Raw genomic sequence first — 13,376 nt, forward strand, 5'->3', positions numbered from 1 at the left:
TGAAGAGTGACTCATCTGGACGCTAACCCTAGAGGGAGGAGAGGACTGCCCTGTGCCCCTGGGATGCCTGCTTGCTCTGCAGCACCATATGCTGGAAATGAACCTGAGTCTCAGTTTGTTCATCTGTGAAATGAGGATCACTCCAACAGGGTCCTTTGGACAAAGGAGGCATTGCATTTTAAGCTTCACATGGTATCATTAGCTACAGTGGTAATGCCACCATGCAGGACTACAGGGGAATTTAGGGAGGAGTGAGTTCTTGGCTACCCACCCAATAGTACCACACTTTGAGTTTACACTGTGTCTTTGGCTACGAATATGCCAGCAAGATGACTTTCCTTTCTGTTAACTAGATCTGAGAGGCAGGATAGGATAGACAAAACTGGGCCTTAGGTTTGAATCCCAGTCAACCACTTACTAGCAATTTACATGGCTACTTGCTTACTCACCAACCTTTTACAACTTGCTAAGTAGCCTCCGAGACTGAAATCCGTCCTCTATGGAAAGGACATTTTCCCACACATAAACGTGTATGCGTATGTCATAAAGGGAGGGTAAGCGAGGGCATGCACCTGGCATCAGGTGCTTAATGTCCCTGTCTACCTTAGCAGCTGCCCAGTGCCACTTTGAAGCCTGCAGACCAGTGTGTGAGCCACCTCTTAATAGTGCCAGTGGTCACCTGGGGTGCTGGCCCACCCTTCTCCTGGTGGCTGTGACACTCTGGTGCAGTACCACAAAATGGACCCTAACTAACTGCCAGGTCATATTACAGATTTCTGGGGTCCTAGGCTCCTTCACCTGGGCTTCAGAAATCCTTTAGGTGTGAACAGGTTGAAAGGTGCTGGGGATATTTCTGCCACCATCTGGCTATCCCCGGGGCCATTGTGGTAATGGTGGGGCAGAGGCTTACGTCCTTCTGAGTGGGGATTAGAGAGCTGCCCTCCACTTCCTTCCATTCTCTCGTCTCCGTATTCAGGGAAGTTCCTGAATTAAGCCTTGACTCAAGATAGGATAGACAGTCCAATCTGTGACACCTTAAGAACCAAAATGACCACAAACACAAATAACGGCAAGATAGGTCTTACTGAGTGCCTCGCTCTGTCCCAGGTGGTATGATAGGCAATTACTAGCAGGCCCCAAAAGGGTAAATGGTGTCATCTCCATTTTCAAGAAAGAAAAAGGAAGCTCACGTCATGAAAATGGCTAGTAAGTGGTAGAGCTTGGATTTGGTGGGTTTTTTTGGTTTTTTTCTTTCTTTTCTTCTCTTCTTTTCTGTTTTCTCTCTTCTTCCCCTTGCTTCCTCCTCCTTCTCTTTTCTTTTCTCTTTCCATCCAGCTGAGGTTGGAAGAGCTTGGATTTGAACCCAGGACTGTCTGCCATAAAGCACGTGTGCTTTCCCTGATAGAGCACTGGAGTCAGGATGCTGAGTTTATAATATGGTTTTAAACAGTGTGACTCCCAGAGAGATGTGGTTTCCAGACTTAGACATTTCCTAAGATAGTACAGTTTTAAAAGCCCAGGGAGGGGAAAATTTAAGCCATTCTCATTAACTTTCATCATCATTTCATCAAAGAAATGACGTTTTGACACCAATAAGGTAGGAAGGCCATGTGCTCTTAGAACGAACAATATCCTTTATTCGCTGTGTCCCATGCCTGCAGCCGGAGGAAGGGGGAAGAAAGTGGCCGTGTTGAGCGTTCATCCCTGGCCCCGTCCTCCTGTGCCCTGCTCACCTCGGCTCTCCCAGCTTCTGTTCTCCAAGCTGCTGATGGCCTTAATGGGAGCACTTTGGTTCCCCTGTCACCTTAGACCAGACAGTTGCCTGGCCGGCGGAGGAACTTGCCAGAAGGCTGTTCACTGCCAGGTTGGCACCACATCCCCCTTTATGCCCTGAGCATCAGACCTGTGCACAGGCATCTAAGCCAAGCCTTCCAGGAGCCTTTTCCTGAGTGATTCTATTTATAAATGAAGGGATTAAATGGATTTTAAATTCTACTTAATTCTTCTTCTTGTCTCTCTAGGAAGGGATGTTACATGTTTATAGTTAAGTGTCAAAAGCAGGGGCTTTGGACTGATACTGCCCCAGGTTCAGCCCTTTTCTCTGCTGCTTGCTAGCTCTGTGGCCCTTCTCTCTGAGCTTCCGTTTCCTCATCTCTAAGACTCGGTGACAATAGCTACTGCCTTATAGTGTTACTGGGGCGAAAGGAAGCAATAGATGTAAAACATTTGATTCTTTTAAGGACACAGTGATTGGAACGCAGTACAGGGGAGTTGAAAGTTGCCTTATTGGGTTGTTAACCTATAAAGCACTTAGAACTTGGCTGGTACGTACTAACTGCTCAATAAGTGATTGCTGTTATAATTATAGAGAATTAATAAGAAGGTGGGATGTGCTGAGAGAACTTAGTCCAAGAACTGAAATAAGAAAGGTAAGGATTGCAGACAGACCTTCCCAGATCCACTGACACCTTCCGCCCCAAAGACCACGTCAGATTGCGCACTCTGCGAACCACTGGCTGAGCCAGCCTTGAAAGCACCAAATGAAGACTGTCAGGGTGCAGAGACCTTGGACAGTGAAGCTGGCAAGTGTGGATTAAGTGCTGGTTCTGCAGCTCAGCAGCTCTGTGATGTCCAGCAAGTTGCTTCATCTCTTAATCTGGGCCTATTCCCTTGTTAGAATTGACCAAATCCATCCTCGCAATAATCAGACATACGCCACAACTATCAATTGCGGGTTTATCACATGACTGTTTTTCATTAGTCTTAGACGGTGTGGTCGCGCCTTCGAGGAGGGCTCTGTGGTCAGAGGTGGGAGTTCCCTGAGAAGGGTGAGGCAAGCCCTGGTAACCTTGAAGCTGGTACCCACACAGTCAGACCACATCCTGGGCAGTCAGGGAGCGGAGAGGTGGCATCTGCTAGGATGAAGTGCAGCAAGCCTGAGGTCTTCTCAAGGGCCTGCCAGGGCCAGGACCTACACCCTTTATTGTGCCAACCAGTGCCTAGGAGAGTTTGCTGCTCCAACCAGAACCATGTGGTCTGAGCCATTCCTATTCATAGCTATAGAAAGGACCTCTACTAGCTTCCAGTGAGCTTCCTGTACCTTCTGTGATGGGAAATGGGAGAGGAACCCAAAGCCAAGGTTCTCTCTGTAATAGAGAACCCTTTTATTTTCCTTCTCCCTGCCCACAAGGAAGAACCAGACTCAGACCTGTGGACTGTCCTGGGGCCTCCAAGGGGAGGGCCGGAGCCAGTGCCAGAGCTGGAAGGAGGGTGGGGGAAATGTCAGCTTCACTTCCTGGCAGGGACCCGTGATTACAGCGGTCATTACAGGCTGCTGTCTCAGGAGCTCTTGCCGAGTACTGTGCTATTGGTTTGACCTTCTGCAGTCACACTCTGTTCTACTGTTCATTATGTAAAAAGGGACCTCTGGCTTCTGAATGTCTCTGCCTCCTTGTCAACACTGTTTTTCAGCTGCCATGTGCTCCCTCCTGCTAAGGGGCATTCTTTTGAGGAGGTTGTCCTTAGCTTAGGTCCTGCCAGAGAGAAAAAAGGAATGTTAAAGTGACAACTGGTCCCAAAGATGACTTTGACATATCACATGTGACCATACAATTTCCATGGGCTTTTTTGTCATATTTCACAAGGTCTTAATGTCTTAGGTCAGCAGCCTCTAACCTTTTTGGCACCAGGGACTGGTTTTATGGAAGACTCATTTTTCCACGGACGGAGGGTGGGGAGCAGTCAGGGAAGGGATGGTTTGGGGATGATTCAAGTGTGTTACATTTATTGTGCAGTCAAACCTCTCTAATGATGATCTGTATTTGCAGCCGCTCCCCAGCGCTGGCATCACTGCCTCAGCTCCACCTCAGATCAACAGGCATTAGACTCTCATAAGGAGCGTACAACCTAGATCCCTCGTATGTGCAGTTTGCAGTGGGTTCCTGCTCCTATGAGAATCTGATGCCTCCACTGATCTGACAGGAGGCGGAGCTTATGCAGTGATGTGAGCGATGGGGAATGGCTGTAAATACAGATGAAGCTTCGCTCCCTCGCCGCTCACCTCCTGCTCTGCAGCCTGGTTCCTAACAGGCCACAGTACTGGTCCGGTCCGTGGCCCAGGGGTTGGGGACCACAGTCTTATATGGTGAGGGTCCCTCTAAACACCTTCCTTCATCTTCTGGTTGGTCTGCTTCATGTACTGAAAGCTCAGAGAGAAAGCAACAGGCATGCTAAGTAAAGAAAGGTAGGTTTGAGATGGCTGCTGCCTCATCAGGGAGTATGTTTATGGTCATTTTATTTTTCCAAGTCAAAATCTGGGATACAAGACCCACAAATGGATTTTTGTTGAGGGGGTTTAACAGGCAGAGCAACAGAAGCAGCCAGAGTAAAAGGCTGGGCCTGAGAAATCCTGTGTTTTCTCTTCAGATCACACACTTTCCCAGTGCCTTTATCAGCCACCCCACCTCCCTCCCCACAGACTCTGGGTCGTTCCGCACCTGTGCTGCGGAGCAGGGAATCACACAGCCTAACCTCTCGTTTGACAGGTGTGGGAAATTCTCCATTGTCTACTATGTGTGGAAGAGCCCAGTCCAGAGCCCACGTCTGGACCTTTCTGTTGGAGCTGCCAACTTTTCTTGTTCATTAAAGTACCCTATCAAAAAATAAAGTGTGAAAATATAGCGTGTGTTCAATATTAAAAATCAGAAGTGGGGAAAGAGGACAATCCATGCATGACAAGTACAATGACATTTTGTTGTATTCCTTGCCAGATTGTCCTGCACTGGAGGGTTTGTTTTTTTCAGGTAGTTATAGTCATGCGATATGCCACAGAACTTTGTAACCTACTATTTTTCACTTACCAGGGAAATGGGTTGTACCATAATGCTCAAAATGCCACACAACTATCTCATTTCCTCTAATAGAGATCGTTGAGTTGATGGGTCATTTGCCTAATGGTCCCTTATATTTGGACTTGCAAGTTAATTTTTGGACTTACGAGTTATTGCCTTGTAATTATAAATAATACTTCAGTGAACATCTTTATTCATAAAATCCTTTTTATATTTAGGATTATCTTTAAGCTTAACTTCCAGGAACGGAATTGTAGGAGCTACTGGTCTAAACGTATCTAAAGCTCTGAAATCCCATTGCCAAACTGCCTTCCAGAAGCTTCTTCCACTCCCCAGTGGTATGGGGAGTGCCCCTCCCCTGGCACCCTCACTGCTCGCTAGAAGCGGTTTTGATGGTTGAGTGGCTGAGAACTGTGGCCTGTTTAAATCTAACACATTACGGTCTCTGGTTGGGGACAGTGGGCTCACCGAGGATGTCAGCACCCACTGCGGTCCAGGTGTTTCGCAGTCACCATTCCACCCAGACCTCAGAACTCCCGGTGTTCAAAGCAAGAAGCTGAGGCCGACAGGAAGTAAATTGCCCAGTATTGCCCTACTCCGCTGCCTCTTGTGAGGACTGGCTAGGCGCCTCCCCAGGAGCTGAGGACAACAGGCCATCTTGTCAGACTGCACAGGTGGCAAGTGATGGGGCAGGGGTGCTGGCAGGGAGGACACCTCTCAGGCTGCAGAGAGTGGCTGGTGCTGCCTTACAGAGCAGGGGAGCCCCCACAGGATTCCAGGCACACAGGGAACGACTGGTCTGCTCCAGCCGTTCACGGTGTGGCCAGACGCTCAGGAGCATCGTTGTCCTGGATGTCCTGCCCCGCCTAGGACAGGGCTATACTTAGTACTGATCAGGTGGCTCAGAGTGGGGGCTGGCCCAAGACTAATGTCTCTGTAGGCTCCCGTATTCTAGGCCTCTACTAGAATAAGCCCCTGCAAGGCAGGCTATACTTGTCTTATTCCTGAGGCCTGGCATCAAAGTGGTTCCCAAATAATAGCTAATACTAATAGGGTCAGGCACTCTTCTGTTTTATGTGTATTAGTTCATTTAATTTCTGTAGTTGTCTGTGACGTAGGTACAGGTGATGAGACCAAGGAACGGAGGAGTTAAATTCACCCGCAGTCAAGTGGCAGGGCCTATCCACTGGGCCACAGGTTCTGGCTCCAGAGCCCTAATCCTTAATCCCAGCAGCATGCTGCAGCGGACAGCGTGGGGCCAGGCGGTGGGCTCTGGGGAGGTGGCGGAATCCAACACTGGCCCTGGCTGTGGGACTCTAGCCCCTCTTAGATGTTGGCAGGTAGCCTAGTTCAGGTTCTCAGAGGCCTGAGCCTCACTTTTCTCTAAAACAGGATAACGAAACCTCGAGGGGGTTGCCATGATGTCTATTACAGCATAATTAGTCATAGAGGCTGGGGAGGAAAGTATGAGAGTAACCAAAGCTGCCAAGGTCTGTGGGGACGGGCCACCCAGGGTGGGTCCCATGGTGTCTTTCTCCTGGCAGTACAGGGAAGCCAGGATGGTAATGAGGGATGGGCTCCATGATTATATTGGTAGCTGGAGCCAGCATGCCTGAGTTCCCAGCCGGGGTCTGCCCTTAATCGTCGTGACCTTGGCTAAGTTACTTAACCTGCACCTCAGTTTCCCTGTCTGAGAAAATAATAGCATGTATCCACAGCAGGGCAGTTGCAGTGAAGCCGGATTGACTCTGTACATATAGAAAACTCCTCCCCCAGCATACACAGCTTCAGCGTCCCTCTGGGTTGGGAGCTGGTGCCTCAGGCCCACTGACCCGATGTCCACTCCTTGCCTGCCTTCTGTCTTCCAGGTCGATCCCTCGGGACCCACAGTCTCACCATGTCTCGTACAGAGGACGGCAGAGAGGACAGGTGGTGGCTTGGCCGGTTGGCGATCTCCTGACAGCTGGATCTCGGGCAATGTGAAGCTTTTGTTTGGGTTTCCCCCTTTTAGTTTTGCTTAATTTTTTTTTCTTTTTTGTCTTTTTTAATTTAAACTATTAAGACTTCAGAGGAACAGGAAGCTATGCTGTGGACAGGCACCAATTTCTTTAAAGAAATTCAATGTGGACAAGGCATATGTATAATTTTCAATTTTAATTTTTATGGGGGTTAGGGAGCTACTTTTGTTTTTGTCCTTCACTTTCCCTCTGTCTTCCTTCTTTTACACCTCTCTCAGTTCTGCTTATAGCATCTCACTTCCATGGAGAAGGCCTGCCTCCCCATAGAGAATTTGGGGGCTTCTCCTAGAACGGGGCATGAAGACGTAAGGCCTCCGGGCTACCTCCCTACCAGATGCAGGAACTGCTGGACTCCGTGGTCGGCTGCCCTGGCCAGCCTTGTGCCCAGCCTTGTGATCAGAGGTGAACCATCTGGAAGAGGAAGACCAGGGTTGGCCAGGAGAACTCGAGAACAAAGGTCTAAACTGCGTGTTTGTTCTCTTTAAGCTGTTGGGAGCCCCAGGCCACACCAGGACTTACAGTGGTGGAAATTCGTTCCCTCTTCTGCCCCCTGTGTAACTGGGAAGTCAGAGGAGGGTGGAGGGCGACCATCTCCCACTCGCTGGCAGTGAAGCGCCTACCCCAGTTCTATAAACCTACCTTCTGTTAGGAAACACTGTTGTGCCAAACTCTTTGCCTGGGACACAGCTGGGTCTTCAGCAGGCATTCGTCACTGCTGTGAGGTCAGCACCCCTCACCTACTGTCTCCTGGATTGTCACCTTCCCAGATGTGTCCAGAAGTGTCCAGGTGTCACAGACTGCCTCAGGCCCTAAGATCCAGTTGTGACCATTGCCATGATAACAGGGTGTCCTGAACTGGCTGCCATTGCCGTCTTGCAGCAAAGGGTGTGCCCTGTGTGCCAGGGTCCATGGTGTCACACACAGTGACACACAACTGTCAAGCGCCATCTCCCTCACCCCCAGGGACTTAACTGTTAGGTGCCCGTCCTCAGTATAAATATGTCAGATGGGTAGAGAATGGACCTGCCTAAAACAGGGAGGTGGCATGGGACCGGGTAGCCCCCGTGGCTGTTAGGTGCCCATCTGTGGGCTCGTCGCCCTCAATCTTCCCCATCCACGACCCTCCACCTCCCCTACCGACGTCTGTCGTAGCCATTCTCACGCTCTCCGGCAACGCTCCTGCACCCTGCCCCCCAGGCTGCTCCTCTGAACCCATCTGCTCTCCCCCTGCAAGGAGGAGGGGCAATGTTCTGTCTTGTCCCTCTCTCTGGACGCGACTTTGGCCACTCCAGAGGCTTTTCACCCCCTATGGCCAAATAGGATAATGTCTCTGGGGAAGGGGAAAGGAAGTCTCCCATATTCGTTTTTATTTTCTGTTTTACCTAAAGCAGCATAGGATCAATAGGGGAGGTATTTGGAGGGCATTTTGGTTGGTATGTGACCAAGGGGGCCTTTCCCCCAAAGCAGCAACCCTTTGGCCCTGAGGGTTTGGGTGAGACCAGCACAACATCAGGCCAGACTCAGCAATACGTTTCTCACATTGTTTCCACCTCCTCTCGAGTCCCCCAACGCCATGGATCTTCCTCGTGGGCAGAGAGTGGGCTGCCGTGAGGAGGATTCTTCGGGGCCACAGGCGGTGACCAGGCCCTGCCCTTCCAGGGCCGAGTCCATTGCGACTGCTCATCTCTCATCTTCTCCGACTTCTCAGTACCTCCTGAGTACCCCAAGTCGCAGCTGGGAAGATCCAACAGCGGCGTCCCCTAATGACAGTGCACACCCCTCTGCCCGCCCCTCCCAGGAGCAGCTGTCTCTGTACGCGAGCAGATGGGAAAACTCAGCACGCCCTCTGTCCTAGGCTGCAGCCCACGCTCTAACATCCCCAGCAAGGCTCCAGTCTAACAAGTTTCTTCATTTTTGCCTATTTTTTCCCTCTGGCCTGCCCAGGTGCTGTAGCTCTGTCTAAAGTTCTTAGAGCTGTAGTGCTTCCTGTGCTGTCTTTCTTGGTGTCAGGTGGCAAGTACAGGTCCCTGTAGGTCACACATGGACAGCATGGTAGGGGCACCAACTTCCATGGCCCCCATATCTTTGGGACTCCCAGCCAGCTCTGGCTTGGTGGCAGAGCTCCTTCCCTAGCTCACGTGAGGGCCAGCTCTTCAGCCCCAAGTGCCTGTCCCTCCCTCTCCTGCTTTCTCTACTTTGCCCACCTCAGACACCCAGCCGGCTAGGTGGGAGTCGGCCCAAGCGAGCGTTGGCTCTGCCCCAGTCAGTGGACTGGCTCCGGCTGGCACCTGCGGTCTTCGCAGCACACCTGCGCCTGCCGCTCCCCCCAGGTCTCAGGCCTGCCAGCAGCTCCCTGTGCACCGTCTCAGCACCACCGCGTTCGCTGGACCTGGCCAGGTTCTAGGAGTTTCTGAACCTTCCACATGGGTCATCCATTCTCTTCTCCTTGGCTCTGTGACGAGGCTAGCCTGTTGGAGGGAGGATCTTGGCCTCAGCCGTTCGGGTCTGAGCTTGGTTTCCCTGTCAGCGAGAGGAATCAGCAGGACAGATCATAGTGCCTTATTCCATTGTCCTCCCCCGGCCACACCTCCCGGCTCTGCTGGAAGGGCGTGGCTTCTACCTGTGTTCATCTGTCCCTTGCCCTCTCACTCTCTCCCGCTCCCAGAGAGCCACGGGGGAAGGGTCCCCCACCCGGCCCCCCTCGCCCTCTTCCTGAGGGCTGTAGCCAGATCCGCGCAGCACCAGGGCACTCACTAGCAGCTCTAGCCCGGGACGGAAAAACTGTGCTTCAGACAGGTGCACACTGTCTGCCTCTTACCTCTAGCCAGGAGGATGCCGCAGTCTGTTCACTCAAGACTGGCTCCATCTGACCCCTTTCTGGGCACCGGGGACTAAGGTTCGCAGGCCTCAGCCTCATCTCATCCCAGAGGCATTGGGACAGTAGAGTAGGAATTCTTTCCTCCCACCCAGACGTGGTATGCCCCCTTGGCCTTTCCGTGGGGGTATGTTAAATGTTTACTTAAGAAGTACCCTGTTTACAGCTGGAGGAGAAACATGCCCAGCACTGGGTGGAGATTTGATTCTCTGGACAGGGCCTGCCCTCCTCTATGGCGCTGCCAGTGGGGTCCCCAGAGCAAATGAAGGCAGCGATGCCCGGGACAGAGGCGAGCACCCTTCACTCCCTCTGCTCCCCACCCTGTGGTGCTAGGACCACTCGCCCTCTTCCCTGCAGCCTCCTCGCCCTGCACATTCCCACCTCCATCATTCCTTTCCTCCCGTGTTCTCAGCTCTCTAACATATCAGTTGTCTCTTGTCCTAGAAAACCAGTGTTGAAGCAATAAGATTATTATTTTTGCTTGAATCTTTTCTAAGAGAAGTAAAAGAGTTGGCATTGTGGGAATCTTTCTTTTTATGCTGTTGGCTGTTTACCTTTTAGAAGACAGATCTTAACAGGATGGCTGTCTGGATTATCTTTTGGAAATTTGGGGAGGCAAGCGTCGGGCTGCCACCCCCTAAGGAGGAGTCCCTAACTCTCTGCTCTCGCCTGGCTCCACACCGCCCCTTCCAGCCCTGTCCACCAAGTGTCCCTCCTACCACCAGTCCTGCTCCTACGCCCCTCCTCCCCCCACACCTAGGGGCACTTGCGGCTCTTATCCTTCCCCTTGACCTGTTTTCCCCTCCTAGGCCTGTGTGGCAGCCCCCAGATAGACACAGCTGCTGGGAGTCTCCTAGGGCCTGACAACCTCAGAACAGCCACACTGACATTCAGCTCTTCAGGCCACCGGGTTCCGGAGGCAGAAGCCTAGAGATATTGCATCTGCCATCCTCCCATGGCGCAGCACAGCCCTCGAGACAGCACAGGTCCCTCTCTGATCCTGCCCTACCTAGCCTGTGGGGGGCTGGGGGGGTCCCATCTGGAGAGATGCCCTCAATGGGTAACCAGTAGGTGTGGCATAGGAGTGGCCAATGTCAGCATCTACAGCCACCACTGAGAGATGAATCCACTGCCGTTGGCTGCCCGAGGGCCCGCTAAGATTGCAAGGGTATCAGAAGGTCAGCCCCATGTGTTTTCCAGGAGAGGCCACAGGAGGAAGGGAGCCTGTTCAGGGGCATTTAAAGAAATCTTCTGTGCCCAGGGACCGCTTTCCATCAGAGCAGGGGAGTCTATTTCAGTGACTTTTAAAATACTGACGTGGAGCAGACTTGAGTGTGAGGGAGGGTTTAAGCCAGGCACAAAGTTAGTTTCAAATACTAGTTAATAAATCTATTTTTCTTTATTTCCTTTTTTTGCACAGAAGCTGGTAATCTAGGACCTACATTGTGAAACAACTTTATATGAATATTTTTTGTACTTGGTTTACTTGGGTTGGTATGATACATTATATTTAAGTTCCTTGAACACTGTGGATCCCCTAATATGTATGAATGACTGAGGCTTTGTAAATTAAGGGACGTTTGTGTGAATAAAGTTATTTGATGGGGTCAAAGAAGCCATATGTGATTTGAAAACGAGTGTTTTGTGGTTTGTTGTGGCTGTGGGGAAAGGGCAGAGACGCCAGCCCTGCTACAGCTCCCCAGTCCTGGCTGGTGGGTGGGTGAGGAAAGGATGCCCGGCTGCCTCAGTGTTCCCATCCTTGGGAAAGCTGCCCTGTGGCCTTCAAGCGCCCTTCGCCTTCTACGCCTGAGAAGCAGGAACCTGGAAGTGAAGGAGGCTGTTTGAAATGGTGCAGCTAGTACTGGGAGGTCCCGGCTGCAGACGAAGCCTGGCTGCTCTTCCAGGGCCTCAGCAGACATGGGGGGCCCCTCCTCCAGACATCGCAGAGCCCCTCGACCCCAGCCCTGCGCTTCAGATTCTACCTTTGAGGGGTTTTAAATGTGGAAACGGGACAGGTGCACCTCCATACCACAGCAGCAAGGATGAGAGTCAAGTTCTGGAAAAGCTCAGCAGAGAGGTGGGTTTTGTCAGAGGTCAGAACAGCTCCGTGGGTGGAGGTGTAGCATCCACGTGTGGGGAAAAGAGCACACAGCCTGTCCCCCTTTTTGCCTGGGCCAACAAAGCCCCATCCCATGCGGAACACAGACTGGAATTTATTAAAAGCCAGGCGCCTCTGATGCCTCTGCCATACCGCATGGTAGGTGTGATGCGTGTGCCCCTCCACTGAGGAGGAAACTAAAGCCCAGAGAAATCGAGACTACAGGGTGGATTCCTGGTGGACGGGAGAAGAGGAACTTGTGCCGCTTGCCGGCTGGGACAGGTAACTTAGCCTCACTGAACATCTGTCGTAAAGGGGGGGTGAGGAGAGCCACCTTCAGAACAATCGAAGGCTAAATAAGAACCTGACATTGGGCCCTGCACATAGTAGGCACCCAACAAATGGTTCTATAGTTTCCTTTTCTCAGAGAGACAGGTGTGGGATTCTCCTGGCATCTGCCCTGGCATCGCGTGTGTGCCGCAGCTTAGTGTGACCAGGGCCGTCTGACGTGGAACATGCCACTCAGTGGCTTTCCCAGGGGACCTGGTGAGCCCAGGAAAAATCAAACTCCTGCAGGAGGACGGAGTCAGGACTTTGGAATGTGTGTTAGAGGAAAAGATAAAACAGGCTTCCTGCCTGATCCAAGAGTGAACAAGCTGCATTCCAGGCCCAGGGTTTGGTGTCCAGTGGCTGCTGGGGACGAAGCTTCCTGTAAGGGCTACTTCTGTCCTTAGCCTGGACGGTAACCTGGAGCTTGACAGACAACCCACAAGTTTGTTTTTTTATTAACATATTTTTTGGAATAATTCACCCTTTTGAAGTATACAATTCATCTTCCAGGAGTGATTATCAAAAAAAAAACCGTGAAGTATACAATTCAGTGGTTTTTAGTATATTTATAGTATGCAAGCATTACCACTATCTAATTCCAGAACATTTGTATCACCTCAGATGAAACCCATACCCATTAGCAGTCACTCCCCAGTTCCCTATGTTTTTAATCTCCTTGGGTATATACTGAGCAGTGGAATTGCTGGGTCATTGGGTAGCTTTAATTTTTTCAGGAACTTCCAATCTGCTTTCCAAGGAGGCTGCACCATTGTGTATTCCCACCAGTATGTGTGAGGATTCCAGTTTCTCTACATTTTTGCCATGTTGTCTATCTTTTTTATTCTAGTCAGTGAGCAGGTGTGAAGGGGTCACAAGTTGTTACAGATGTCTACGCCATTGTACCACGTATTAATGTCGGATAAGCGGGAAGTAGCCAAGAGGTGCTCTAGACTCTTGATTCAATCACTAACTAATCCAGCAAGTGGAAGGTGCATAGCCTTTGCCTAGCGGAGTTAAAAAACAGATTGGTGGCCGGGCGCGGTGGCTCAAGCCTGTAATCCTAGCTCTCTGGGAGGCCGAGGCAGGCGGATTGTTTGAGCTCAGGAGTTCGAAACCAGCCTGAGCAAGAGCGAGACCCCGTCTCTACTAAAAATACAAAGAAATTAATTGCACAACTAAAAATATATAGAAAAAACTAGCCGGGC

The 13,376-nt window shown here is 51.0% G+C and overlaps 1 protein-coding gene across 1 annotated transcript in view; it reads left to right on the forward strand.

The window, feature by feature from the left end:
- Positions 1-11,364, forward strand: part of STK35 (serine/threonine kinase 35) — a 42,102-nt gene extending 30,738 nt beyond the window's left edge. Inside the window, exon 3 of the mRNA XM_012637747.1 lies at positions 6,719-11,364. The gene's annotated coding sequence lies outside the window, so the exon portion shown is untranslated. The remainder of the gene's footprint in view (positions 1-6,718) is intronic.
- The last annotated feature ends 2,012 nt before the right edge of the window (positions 11,365-13,376 follow it).

The sequence above is a fragment of the Propithecus coquereli genome, unplaced genomic scaffold (assembly GCF_000956105.1).
Source record: "Propithecus coquereli isolate 6110/MARCELLA unplaced genomic scaffold, Pcoq_1.0 Scaffold122, whole genome shotgun sequence".
Classification (NCBI taxonomy): Eukaryota; Metazoa; Chordata; class Mammalia; order Primates; family Indriidae; genus Propithecus; species Propithecus coquereli.